This window comes from Sciurus vulgaris, assembly GCF_902686455.1.
Source record: "Sciurus vulgaris genome assembly, chromosome: 11".
Lineage (NCBI taxonomy): Eukaryota > Metazoa > Chordata > Mammalia > Rodentia > Sciuridae > Sciurus > Sciurus vulgaris.
In genome coordinates, this window is record NC_136472.1 from 84,062,217 (window position 1) to 84,075,333 (window position 13,117).

The 13,117-nt window shown below is 41.2% G+C and overlaps 1 long non-coding RNA gene across 1 annotated transcript in view; it reads right to left on the reverse strand.

Annotated features, from left to right (window-relative positions):
* Positions 1-5,063: 5,063 nt before the first annotated feature.
* The window catches only part of LOC306640906, a 59,911-nt gene continuing 51,857 nt past the window's right edge, over positions 5,064-13,117 (reverse strand). The window contains exons 4-5 of the long non-coding RNA XR_013757944.1: positions 12,064-12,220; positions 5,064-7,436 (exon numbers count right to left, since the gene is read on the reverse strand). This is a non-coding gene — a long non-coding RNA (uncharacterized lncRNA). The remainder of the gene's footprint in view (positions 7,437-12,063; positions 12,221-13,117) is intronic.

Sequence of the window (13,117 nt, forward strand, 5' to 3'; positions counted from 1 at the left end):
GGAAAAATAAAATCCTGAATGAATTTGCAGCAAAATGGATGAACATGATGTTAAGTGATATAAGCTAGACATATAAGTGCTGCATGTTCTTGTTCACATATGGAAGTTAAAATGTAGAACTGAATGTATAATAGTGATTACTAGAGGTTGGAGAGGTAGGTGGTGGATAAAAGAGATTGAATTTGATCAGTGCATGCTGTGTGTATATATGAGAATAACACATTAAACCCTATTATTATGATAATTAATATATGTTAGGTAAAAAATAAGAATTTAAAAATATCACATCTGTACTAAATACATACATTTTAAAAATTATATTCCTTCCAACCTTCATTTTCCTTGTATCTCCTTATCATTTTTATTAATCTGGTGTCTGAATTTTATAGGACACTTTACAGTTAAATAACTCTTCTATTCCACCCCCCCTTAATAATTTTGACCATCACTTTCATAGTCATATTTTCTAATAATTATGTATTTCTCTTCACAGTTCATAAAACACATATTCATGATCTCATGAATCCAGCAAAAACCCATGGGACCAATAAAGCAGTTATTATACACACTTTACAGGTGAGAAAACTGCAGGCTAAAGAAGTTAAATCACTTTCTCCCAGCTGCTAGGCTTAATAGTTGAGTTTGAAACTGAACCCAACCCTCATATGCTGAACTCTTTCCTTTAGCCACTATCCTCCATTAACAAGTTCCCACAATTGAATTTTGAGAGGCCTTACTCAGGACTTGGATTCTTCTCTCATAAATTTTTAAAATTAAATTTAAACAAATAAATAGTGTGACCTATAAGGCAAAATGAGTGAATTAAGAGAAAGTTTCACATTTGGGTGCCAAATAAATTCTTTATGATTTAATAAGTTCCCTCTCCAAACCTCCAAGATGCATGGCATCACTAGACATTGTTCTATACTACGGAGTAGTGCAAATGGTTTGTTGGATGAGAAGGTAGGTGGGTGCAGTGGGGTGTAGAGTCAGCCCACATTCTGGGCCCTGGAATACAGCAATGAAGAAGACAGCAAGTGCCTTGCTCCACGTGACTCGCAGTCAAGTGGGAGAGACAACCTCACACAAGCAGTCTCAGTTACGTCTGAGTGGAACAATGTTAAAAGACGGGCCAGCTCTAGCACCACAGAGCAGTGGAACCTCCTCTAGTCCAGAGGCCAGGGTGGGCCTCCTTGAGGAAATACTGTTTACTCTGAGACCTGAAGTCTGGGTCCAGAGGAAGGAGGTGGTGAGGCAAGTAGGTAGTGTTTTGAGCAGAGAAAATACCAAACATGAAGCTCCAGAGATGAGGGGCGTGCCATGCGTTTAAGGAATATAGAGAATTTCAACTTCAGAGTAGCAGGTGGGTCTGGGAGGCAGGAAGGACCTAACAGACCTTGGTAAGAAGCCAGGACTATATACCCAAGAGACTTAAGCAGAGGAATGGATGCGTTTTGGAATTACCTCTGTAAAGAACAGATCAGAGGGGGCAAAACTGAAACCTGGGAAACCACTCGATCCCATCATGGATCACCTTGTTAAAAGCAGGGCTCTGGAATGAGCAGACCCAGGAAATGGGAGCCGGAGGAGTGTGCCCTGGGAGAAAGAGCGGTATGAGCAAACACCTAGGGGTTTCCAGAACTGGCAGCTGTTCACAGTACTCCAAAGTGGGAGTAGGAGGAGCAGGTATATGAGACTAGAAAGGTCAACTGGGGTTACATCAAGGTAGGCTTTTTAGGTTTGATTCCACCGAAATCAGGGAGACACTGATGCGAATTGACTAAGGAAGAAGCACAATCCTATCTAAAGGTGATAAAAATCCAGGAAAAAAGTACTTTTGCATATTGCAATCACTAAACACTTCACATACCTCACATAAGCCATAATACAACCACATTTGTTATGATTTTTGGTAATTATTAACAATAGCCATTATATAATAATAATATTAATATTTATCTGGCACATAGGTATGGCCTCTACATGTGTTATCTCATACAATTCTTTCTTTGACATGTTGTTATGTCAGTTTTAGAAGAGAAAACTGAAACTGAGAAATGCTAAATGATTTATCCAGGAACACACAGGTGTTGGTAGCATAGTCAGGACCCAACCTGCCAGGGCACGCTACCCAGAGGCCCATTGGCACAGTGTCTGAGTCCCCCAAGCCTTTCAGAGGACTGTACAAACATTGAAAATACAAAATACAATGACTCTGAAATGCTGTAGAGAATTTGCAAAAACTGAAAGAATAAAAATCTCAGATACATCACCTTTACTAAGTCACCTTTATTAATTTTTTCCTTTGGAATTTGTTGAAATTCTCATTACACTTGAAAATAATTTAAAGTTACATTTTATTCATCCACAATTTTCAGAGGATGTACAAATATTTACCACAAATTATAGGCAATCCTAAAGTAAGATAAGTAACTTATAACCAAAGAATTTCAAAAGCATAACCATAAAAATTCTTTCAAAAAAACATATATGATATGTACAGGCATATCATGTATGATTTTCCCCATACATGATGCTTACATGGATTTTAATGTTTCCTACCAGCTACCAGAAGTCAATGTGTCTGGGTTCATTATTGGTTAAAACAGCCCCTGGCTAGTGGCATCAGAATAATGGGGCTTCTTATTTCAGAGAACCACCTGGGATTTGGTACACAGGATATATATAAGAGGCTATTGAGCTTAGGTGACTAAAACAAGAAAAGGAAGGAGAAGGAAAGGTAGGGAGGAGCAAAGGGAGAAGAAGAAAAAAAAGATTTTTAAAAGCTTAATTTGGGGAGGATTTCCGTCCTTAATGGCAGCACACAGCTTCACCAAGAAGAAAGAAACAAGTTTTTGAGATACAAATTTGTTCCCAAAAAGGTATGGCAAATACATAATTTAGTATTCTTAGTTCTGGCACACAATGCCTATTCATTCAGATATTCCTTCCGCAATGTCAGGGAAGGTTTTGCACAGGACTATTAATTTAGCTGAACCCATTCTCCATGACTGAGAGCAGAAAGTGAGACTATTGTAGAAAGAACAATGGAGTTGATCATCAGCTTTGTGCAGTCTCCAGATAAAATAGACTAAAGAAGGGACAACTCAGTGCCATGTACAATCCTGGACAGAGCCTTGTGTAGGGAAAATAGTCCTAATGGACATAAGCAAGGCTGTGGATGAAACTTGAATATAGACTGTAATTAGTAGTGTTACAGCAATGTTACTTTACTTATTTTGATAGAGAGTAAGCTTGTTTCTAGGAAAAGAGCTGTGACGTACTTATTGGTAAAGGGACCTATTTATTACCATGGTGATAACAATAATAATAATTTTTATAAGAAATAGACACATTCTTGCAGGAGGCTGAGGACTTTGGCAAATAGCTCTTTGTGGCAGAGGTTACCATACACACAACTGCCACAGAACAAAGACTCAGGAAGTCTAATTCCTGTCATGATATGACTTACAGATGAGAGAGTAGGTGAGGATGTTCCAGAACTTGAGAGGTCATGGCCAGAAATTCAGACATTTAGAGCAGTAAAAGTAGGTCACTTGGCTCTCATAGGCAGGATTTGTCAGTGTCAGGAATTTTCTGGGTGTAGAAAGGCAGGACAGGGCAATTGAGGGAGCTCCTTCTGTAGGGAGGGAGCAATCTCAGAGCCACCAGTACTTAAAGTACAGAAAACCCTGTGAACACACCATGCCCCAATGCCTGGATTTTAGATGGGACATAGGCAACTAGCATTGAACATTGCCTATGGTAGGCATTGTGCTAGGCACTTCACAACATCCCACATTGTACAAATGAGGAGACAGGGACTCAGAGCACTAAGGAACTCACCCAAGTTCACCTAGCCAGTGGGTGGCAGAACAGCGTCCTATTCTAGCTGTCAGGCTCCTGTGTGCAATTCATATCAATAGCTTTTTTTTTTTTTAAAGCATAAAACAAGAAGCAATTAGGTGTGTATTCGAGAACTAGCTTTCAATTATCATGGCAGGGATCTGAAAAGTCCTTGGAAGGAAAACAGAACTGGGCTTTCTCTTGCAATTTTGAAAAACTGAAACTAGAAAACTTGAGTCCACAGTGATTGTGTCTCAGAGGAAGAAAATAAACCCCAAACACTGGCTGTGACTTGTGTGGTCATTGCTTGGACAGCTTCAAACCAATGGGGTAAACAAGAGTTCTGGTGAGTCCTTCTGCTGTGAAAAACAGTGGACATGAGAGCTCACTGTCCTGCCTGCCCATCCTTCAAAACTGATGAGGTTCACCATCTGCAGACCTCCAGCCAGAGGCCCAAGGGTGTCGGCCCGGAGAGAGTTCTCTGCCGTTTCTGTGGCCTGCACCTAACTCATACATTCACATATTCTTTAACACATTTGCCAAATATTTGTAAAGTGCCCACTGTGTGCCAAAGAAATGTTGACATGAAGTGTAGCAATACCAAAATGAGGCCTCTATGTATGTTGGGGGGAAGGGAGGTTCTAATTATAAAACACTGGGTAAGAGTCAGATTTAACCTGCAGGAATTGTAATAGCTAGATTTTATTTAGAATACTCTATTGCCAAGCATTTTGCTAAGCCATACATCTACAGTATATGTGTGGGGGTGTTCATCATATATAAATATAAATATATGTATATACACATAGATATGTGTGTGTATAATATAAAATGCTACCTTTGTGTAAGAATGAAGGAGAAATAAAATGTACATATAGCTCTTATTTAGAAAAAAAAATCACAAGAAAAAGCACCAGGAATCTGTATATGATCTTGAATATATTGATGGACAATAAGATATGCATGTGGGGCTCAGGATATAGCTAAGTTGGTAGTGTGCTTGCCTCATAAGCACAAGGCCCTGGGTTCAATACCCAGCACCGCAAAAAAAAAAAAAAGATATGCATGTGTAGGGAAAAACTCCATGAGGCCAAGAAAAAACAACTAAAGAACTGTAAACCAAACAATTCCCACAACTAACAGAGTTGGGAGACATTTGAGTTCCTATTCCTATTGGCCAGAGTGGAAAGATCCCATTGAACAGTGGGGTATCATTGGAGCCCATTAAAGGGTCATGGCTCAGTAGTAGCTCCAGAAAGGAGGATATTCTAAAAGCACTCTGATAAGGCTTAAAAACTATCAAAAGTACCATGATTGTCAAGAAGTTACTTGTTTGCCACATCAACTGTTTAAAGGAAGACAAAAAGCAAGTATTTAACAATGTAATGTTTATAATATCCAGCATTTCATAAAAATTAATAGACAAGTAATAGTAGATATGACCCATTAACTGGAAATCAAAGTGTTACCTACAGGGAAGTGAGGGCAGATATGTGAAGAAGACCAGAAAGAAGCGACACTTCTCCGATTATAAATTTTTATTATATCATTTTGAATTTTGGAAGCATATTTATATGTTACATATACTAAAAAATAAAATTAAATCAGTAAGAACAGGGAAAATACTAAAACAGAGTGTAAACAAACTGTATTACATGATTAACACAGCCACGTTTAAGAAAATTCATCAGAGTAATTTTTGGCATAATACTTTATATAACCTAGGTCTATCTAGAGGGAAATAATTGCAAGTGTATCTTAAACTCTTTTTAGTAGGTTTGTGGTTTCATAATAGCATAGCAAATCTGAGACTATATTGTGTGTATTACATGATTGAGCAACTATATAAATATTCAATATTGTTGGAACCCCAAATTCTCTCTGCCTAAGAAGGGATATACAAATATACGATGTGAAGGTAACAAAGAAGTCTTTAGAGGTTGATTTGAAACTAGGTATCAGTGGTTCCAGATCTTTTTCTCTCTCTGTCTCTCTCTCTCTCTCTGAAAACAGCTGTGTGTGTGTGTGTGTGTGTGTGTGTGTGTGTGTGTGTGTGTGTGTGTGTGTGAGTGTGTGTGTGTGTGCTTTGTAGAGCAGAGAGATATACACAGAGAAAAAGGAAGTGAGAAGCAGGAGGGAGAAATTGTTAAAAATGTGGAAGACATTTAAAAATTGGCTAATCTGATAAAGGGAATGTGGGAGTTTCCTTACTGCTCTTGCAACTTTTCTATAAGTTTAAGATAATTCAAAAAAGTAAAAGTTAGACTGGGCTCAGTGGTGCACACCTGTGATCCCAGTGGCTCAGGAGGCTGAGGCAGGAGGATCACACGTTCAAAGCCAGCCTCAGCAAAATTGAGGCACTAAAGCAACTCAGTGAGAAATAAAATCCAAAATAGGGCTGGGGATGTGGTTCAGAGGAAGAGCACCCAAAAAATAAATAAAAAATAAAAAGTTTAAAATAATAGGAGCAGACCTCTTGTCTCAAGAAGAAAGAAATCCTTGGTGTAGTTTATGCTCCAGAACTCACTCCCTGTGGATCAGGACAAGACAAAAACATGTAACCATACCACACCCTGCTTGTTTAAACTTTTCCTGTCCTGTTTCACACCCTCCTCTGCGGGGTTGTCCTAAAATACATCATGTGTCCCCAGATCTCTGTACCAGGCTGTTTTTAGGGATTTCAACCTAAAGAACTATCCTGAGCAACCCTACCCCTCCTTCGTTCTTAATGCCCCTTACTCCTTGTAGTAGGCTGAATAGTGTCCCCTATCACAACAGGTCCACATTCTAATTCCTAGACCTGTGAGTGCTACCTTATATAGCAAAAGGGACTTCACAGATATGATTAAGAGTTTTGAGGTGGGGAGATTATCCTGGGACACTTTAGTGAACCTGATACAGGAGCTGGGGTTCTTATAAAAGGGAGGCAAGAAATCAGAGGAGAAGACAACACAGGTGACAGAGGCAGAGACTGCGGTGATGGAGGAAGGGTCTGTGAGTCAAGGAATACAGGAAACTGCTACTAGCTGAAAAGGGGACAATGGGTTCTCCTCTGAGAGTCTCCAGAAGGAATTAGCCTTACCCACACTTTGACTTCACTTGAATAAAACTTATTTTTGACTTCTGAACTCCAAAAATATAAGAGGATAGAGGTATGGTGTTTTAAGCTCCCAAATTTGTGATAATTTGTTACAGCGGCCATGGGAAAGCAATATATTTCTCTGATTTTTCTTTTTCTCTATTGAACTTACTGCCTTCTATTATGCCATATCATTTATTTACTTATTTCTTCTCTTTCAAGAATATAAATGCCACCATGACAAGTGTATATATCTGTTGTGTTCATTGTTCTATCCAAACACATAGCAGTGCCTTGAATACAGCAGACACTCAGTGTCTGCGTGAGAGCTCTTATTCTTGCCTTTCCTCATTATCTTCCTCTCCATCTGCCTGAATTGTAGCCATCCTTCCAGGTTGATTGGGAATTATGTGCTCCGGAAGCCTTCACTGATGTCTCCAGCCCACAGCTCTCTGTTGCTTCTCCAATGCACACATTCTTTGTTCCATTTATTCACACTTAATCCTAGTAGCTGAAATATAGTGTAAGCACAGACTTGGAAATCAGACAACCTGGTCCCAGATCCTAGCGCTCTCACTAGGTGAATGTGAGAGTTAAACAGATAATAGGGTTAAACTGTCAGGCACATGGTGAAGGTTCATTAAATGTTAGTCCCTATAGAAAGCAATGAATGTTGGTAAGAATATAACTTCTGCCTTGTGATGCTTCTTTTGATGTTATTAAATCTCCTGCATTCATATAACCCTTTTCTCTCTAGATCAAGAGCTCTTTAAAGAAAGAACCTCAGTTTCAAACATCCCAATGCCCTCATAAATAAAACTCCAGCAGGGTATAGAAAATGCAACAAATGCTCTGAATCGCCCAGGGGAGGCTTCCCTGATCAGTTGTCCTCAAGTCAGAGCCAGGGACCAGGAACTTGAATGCATCCAAGTAACTCAGACTACTACATGCACTCCTCAGAAAAGGGGGCTCTGGGGAGTTCAGAATACTTATTTGGAGTCACAGGGACATTTCTCATATGGCAGAATCCTAACCTTTGGAATCTGGAGTCCAACAGCAGCTCAAATTTCCCTAACACTAAATCCATTCTCTTTTCTCTAACAGATACTCCTAGACCTGTTTTCCATAAAATCCTTTCATAGACTTCAAATTCTTTAGCAATCTCCCCAAAACATTTTTAAAGTGATGACTTCCTAATAATTAACATAGAAAGAAGAAAAATAAAGCCACAAGTTTATGGGTAAAACGGAAATCCAAATTTAGTTCTGTATTGTAGAGCAAGCCTACATTGTAATTATGTGATTCTGTATTGAAGCACAATGTCTGGCACAAAAAAAGGCCTTCTTCCAAATACCTGCATAGCTATTAAACCTGAAATCACTCTGGAAGCCATGTCTATGACTCATATTTAAAATGCATAATAATAACAATAATAGCTGTCATTTACAGGGACTTGATGTTATGCCTTACACTATACAGTGTATTCTGCATAAATCATCTAAATTTCCCCCACTAAAAACTCCATGAGGTATGTGTTCCTATCCTCATTTTACAGATGAGATCACCAAGGCTGAGACATTAAGAAACTGGCCTTGAGTCTGTGACTATAGCCATTACGCATACCACATAGCCTGTGACGGTGATTATTTTAACTTGGTTTTTCCCTCCAAAGGCTGGTGATCTTGGCCTGACACAGGACCCGGCAAAGGTGAAAGACAGGAAATGGCAGAGCCAGTGCTGGAAACCAGACAGCTGCAGCAAGCTCACTCCTCGATGGGAGAAGCAGGGTCATGGGAGGAAGCCAAGTCTAACACCTGGAGGGTGCTAGAAACTGAAGAGCAGAGGGGCTGAAGCCATAACTCAGAGAAGCTGCCATGCAGTCAAGCTTGAGAAGCACACCCAGTAGTGCCACCATGTCTGCCCAGCGACACAGTCTTTCTGGGGCTGCCTTATGGTGGCACCTGCACAGCAGTGACCTTAAATAAACCTGTACAATGTACCTGACAATTAGTATTTTCCAGGATGGATTATTTTCCTATGATCTCTGTAAAAATTATTATAAACTTAGTGGCTTATACAACACAAATTTATTATCTTGCAGTGCTGCAGGTCACAAATCCCAAAGTGGATCTTTCAGACTAAAATCAAGGTGTGGATCTGTTCATCTTCAAAACCAGAACTGGAGCATCTTCTACTGTCTCTCACTCGTTCTGCTTCCTTCACCATGTCACCTTCTCTTACTGTGACCTTCTTTTATAAAGAGTCTGTGAGGAGATTAGTCTTGGTTCCATCCACATAATCCAGGACCACTTCACCATCTCAAGATCCTCAACATTAATTATATCTGCAAAGTTCCTTTATCAGGTAAGGTATGTAGTGCCAGGTTCCAGGTACTAGGATGTGACCATCTTTGGTAGTGGTAGGAGTGGGCAGAGACTTGTTCTATCTGCCACACAGAAGTAGCAGAAGCTCAGTGGGAAATTCATCCTGGTTCTGGCCCTCAGGTCTATGGAGAACTGGGCAGAAGCCACAGGCTATTCAGCCAGGCAGATGTGAGATTCCATTCTCATTGCCATCACTTACTGTGGTCTTGGACAAGTTGCTTACCTACTTAATTTCTCTGAGTTTCAGGGTCCTCTTGTGGGAATGATTATTGTATGACTAAGGTTATTATATGAGTAGAAGACAATACATGGAAAGTGCCTGGTGTATACTTAATAAATGAGAAGCTATCATCACTGGCATTCTGATGTTGCTTACGCAGGTTCTATGAGTGTAGTGATGGAAATTCTAACTGTAAATGCTCCAAGGCAGAATGGATCCCTGCTGGGTCTCGGCTAGGAATGCCAGCTGCAGCCTTCTTAGCCAGAGGACAGGCAGGTGGAGCAGCAGGAAGGAGTGGTGAGCTATTTTACCAAGTTCAGATTCTCTTGGGTCATCAGTTAGCAAGTCTATACTCATCTTCTTGTTGGCAGTTTCTACTCTGGTGGCCAATTCCTGACTTTGCTTCCCCTAAGAACTCCATGGACAGTGCCAAGAGCTCAGGTGCCTCCTTCTGTCCACCTAATACTGCCAAATTATTCTCATGCTCAGTGGAAACAGCAAGGCCAGGCCGAGAGGATGGCTGATTGAAAATTGATTTTCCATGCATGGAACAAATGGGAAAAGCCAACAGCTTTCACACAGTCCTTTGAATTAAGGTTACAAATGCTTCTCACAGAAGTCCACATGGGTTTAAATAAACATGGCTATGCCTGGGAAATGGGTCATCAATCATCACTTCTTCCATTATACAGATGGGGATGTCTGGGAGTAATGCCCATGTTGCTGGCACAGGAAGGAAACTTAATCTCCTCACCTCTTGCACATTCTCCTGGATTTAAATTGGACTGGGATGTTTCAAAGATTGAGAACCAACCTGACATTTTTTTTCTATGTATTTCTCTTGCATTTAAAATTAGGGCCACACAGGGGTGGGATCACCATCTCAAAATGGCAAATTATCCTATGTCTCCAACAGGATTGTGCTGTACAACCCTAGAGTTATAAACCAATGTTATGGCCACCACCACCCCAGAGAAGCACATGACAGGGGAATGTGAGGGAAGCAACCACAATGCTTTGAGTACAGGGTGGGAAGTCATGGTCACTGAGAACAGTAGGGTGCAGGAGTAGGGGATGGTGCATGGAGGAACAGAATGGAAGTAGGAGAGAGCTGACTCACAGAACTACATAGAGGATTCTCTGCACATTTTTAAGCTTTTTAACTCAACCAAATTAAGCACTTCCTATGTGAGAGGCACTGCATTGCATTCCGGAAGAGACTCAGTACAACAGTGAGTGGTAGAAACAGAGCCAGAAAATCTAATCTACCTTCATCCCAGAGCAGAAATATTTTCATGTGCAGTAGTGAGTTTCTATGCCTTTGTTATCACCACCTGGAGGGCTCTTCTCCACAGCCACAGCTTCTCTGTGATATAATCATCTTTGTCCTCAAAGACCTGACACCAGGACTTCTCCACAAAGCCTCCCCAAGCTCACTCTCAAAATGATCCTGTCCTTCCTCTGAGCTCCACAATGCCCCACACCTGAAACTCAGACTCTGTTAGCATTGATTTCCATGGGAATCATGATTTACAACTCCTGCATGAGGCCACTTGAGTCTCAGGAACAGTATCATGAGGACAGGACCTTGACTTCTCAATTTCTATAGAGGGTTTATACCAAGGGGAGTTTCAGTAAGTGGATGGCAGAATGCCTCCATTTCTCCCAACTCTTATTTTTTAAAATTTTTTGGTTGTAGACGGACACAATACCTACATTTTATTTATTTATATGTGGTGCTGCGGATCAAACTGAGGGCCTCACACAAGCTAGGCAAGTACTCTACCACTGAGCCCAGCCCTCCCCCAACTCTTTTACAGGGCATAGCACATAACCATCCCCCTTCTGAAAGCACACCAGAACACCCACCCCAGGAGAGCACAAGTGAGCCTTCTGCAATGCAGTTTGAGGAACAGAATAAAGCAGAGGCCATGTCTGTAGGACCCTGCGGAGCTAGGCCAAGAGGCTGTTCACCTCAGTCCCTCCTTCCCTTCAGGGATCACCCTGCAATTACACAGTATATGATGAATGATAACTCCAGCAAAGGTCAAAGTCAGGGTGAGTGGGGCCTAGGGGGCAGAGGGAATGGAAGGCTGAGCAGAGGCTTGAGATCTAAGGGGACCATGGGTAAGGACTGTGGATAAGGACCCCAAGAGACCCTCAGGATGGTTCTGAGGGTGAAGGACAAAGTCTCAGTGCTCCTTGTGAGCTAAGCAGAACAGAAGAGCCACTGACAATTCAAGGTAGCTTCCTTGAGAGAGAAGGCAAAAAATTGTCCTTCTTGTCCTTCAGGGTCCATGTGAATGCTGGCTGACCCACAGCAAGCATGGATGAGGGAGGGTGCACTGGTTGAGGGCATAGAAAGGGGGTGATAAATGCTGTGGGAAGAATGAGGGGAATACACAGCAATTCACATAAGAAGGATTGACTGAAGATAGCATCAGGAAGCATCTAGCCTCACAGGCCCTGATGCTCACGATCTTATTACAGCCTTCCCAGATATTACCAAAACTGTATCCCAGCCCTCCACTTACCTAGGGTAGCCAAGCAAGTGCCCTTGAGCAATATCTGGTTTGAGGTCTTTGCATGCCCTGGGCTTCCTTGTGGCCTGCCACGTCTGTGCTGCTGGAGAAATGGCAGCGTTGGCCAGCTCTTTGGATTGGGTCAGATCTTAGAGCCCCAGAAAGGCAGCTGTATAGAGGGAAGCAAAAGACTTTAAGAGTTAGAGCACCTGGATGACAATCTCTTTCTGTCACTTCTCAACTCTGAGGCTTTGGACAATTTTTTAAAATTGCTCTGAAATTCATGTGGAACCAACACCAGGCATGGTATCAGCCACAGAAAATTATTATTGTGAGAAGAAAAGTAGAGAAACTAACATATCAGATCTGACATAATATTACCTGGCATGTAGTAAACATTCAATAAATGGCAGATGTTGCAGAAAAGGGGATTAAAGTACTATGGTGGGACCAGAGATTAGTGCTACATCTAGAAAACACCAGCCATAATACATGGAGTTCAAAGAAGCCATTTCCTGTTTTTTTTATATATTCACATATATTCATTCCTTCCTCAAACATCACCTGAGCCCCTTACTAAAGGACTAGACACTGTAGAAGGAGCAGGGGATACAGCTATAAATGTCTCTTTTATGGCCCTGCCTTCAAATTGCTTCCAGCCTAAAGAGAGGAGTGAATGACCACAAAAAAATACATCACAACAAGTGTGAGATTACAGGAGGAGGCATTGTCCACAAGGGAACCAAGGACAAAGTGTGTTTAGGGAAGTGGAGAAAGGTTCAAAGTAGTTAAATGACAGCTGGACCAAGTTCTCCAACCGTCTCAAAGAAGGTTTATCTGCCCAATGTATCATAGTGTTACAGTGCTCGCTACCACGAATCTCAAATGTCTCAGAGGTGGGGTCTAGGAATCTCCCAGATATGTTCTCCGCACCTTGCAGGTTAGCCACTGAAATAAACCCTGTGTGAGAGCACTAGATTTTGAGCAATATGACTGTGAAGGCCACATATCTTTTTGTGTCTTTGTTTTCTGTCAGAGCACAGAGTTTGGAACAGTTAAGTCTTAG